This window comes from Arachis ipaensis, chromosome B8 (genome assembly GCF_059453495.1).
Source record: "Arachis ipaensis isolate K30076 ecotype BB chromosome B8, ASM5945349v1, whole genome shotgun sequence".
NCBI classification, from domain to species: domain Eukaryota; kingdom Viridiplantae; phylum Streptophyta; class Magnoliopsida; order Fabales; family Fabaceae; genus Arachis; species Arachis ipaensis.
The window spans coordinates 72436706-72437589 of NC_142443.1; the positions used below are offsets into that span (position 1 = coordinate 72436706).

The window sequence follows — 884 nt, forward strand, 5'->3', positions numbered from 1 at the left end:
ACAACTTTGAGCTGAAACCTCAATTAGTTTCTCTAATGCAGCAGAACTGCAAGTTTCATGGACTTCCATCTGAAGATCCTTTTCAGTTCTTAACTGAATTCTTACAGATATGTGATACTGTTAAGACTAATGGAATAGATCCTGAAGTCTACAGGCTCATGCTTTTCCCTTTTGCTGTAAGAGACAGAGCTAGATTATGGTTGGATTCTCAACCCAAAGACAGCCTGAACTCTTGGGATAAGCTGGTCACGGCTTTCTTAGCCAAGTACTTTCCTCCTCAAAAGCTGAGCAAGCTTAGAGCTGATGTTCAAACCTTCAGACAGAAAGAAGGTGAATCCCTCTATGAAGCTTGGGAAAGATACAAACAGTTGACCAAAAAGTGTCCTTCTGACATGCTTTCAGAATGGACCATCCTGGATATATTCTATGATGGTTTATCTGAACTATCAAAGATGTCACTGAACACCTCTGCAGGTGGATCCATTCACCTAAAGAAAACGCCTGCAGAAGCTCAAGAACTCATTGACATGGTTGCTAATAACCAGTTCATGTACACTTCTGAAAGGAATCCTGTGAGTAATGGGACGCCTATGAAGAAGGGAGTTCTTGAAGTTGATACTCTGAAAGCCATATTGGCTCAGAACAAAATATTGACTCAACAAGTCAATATGATTTCTCAGAGTCTGCATGGAATGCAAGCTGCATCCAACAGTACTCAAGAGGCATCTTCTGAAGAAGAAGCTTATGATCCTGAGAACCCTGCAATAGCAGAGGTTAATTACTTAGGTGAACCTTATGGAAACACCTATAACTCAACATGGAGAAATCATCCAAATTTCTCATGGAAGGATCAAAAGCCCCAACAAGGCTTTAATAATGGTGGA

At 40.7% G+C, this 884-nt stretch overlaps 1 non-coding gene across 1 annotated transcript; it reads right to left on the reverse strand.

Annotated features, from left to right (window-relative positions):
• Window positions 1-290: 290 nt before the first annotated feature.
• Window positions 291-398, reverse strand: LOC148548475 (small nucleolar RNA R71). Its single transcript, XR_015897450.1, has one exon. It is a non-coding gene; the product is annotated as a small nucleolar RNA R71 (small nucleolar RNA).
• Between the last annotated feature and the right edge of the window lie 486 nt (window positions 399-884).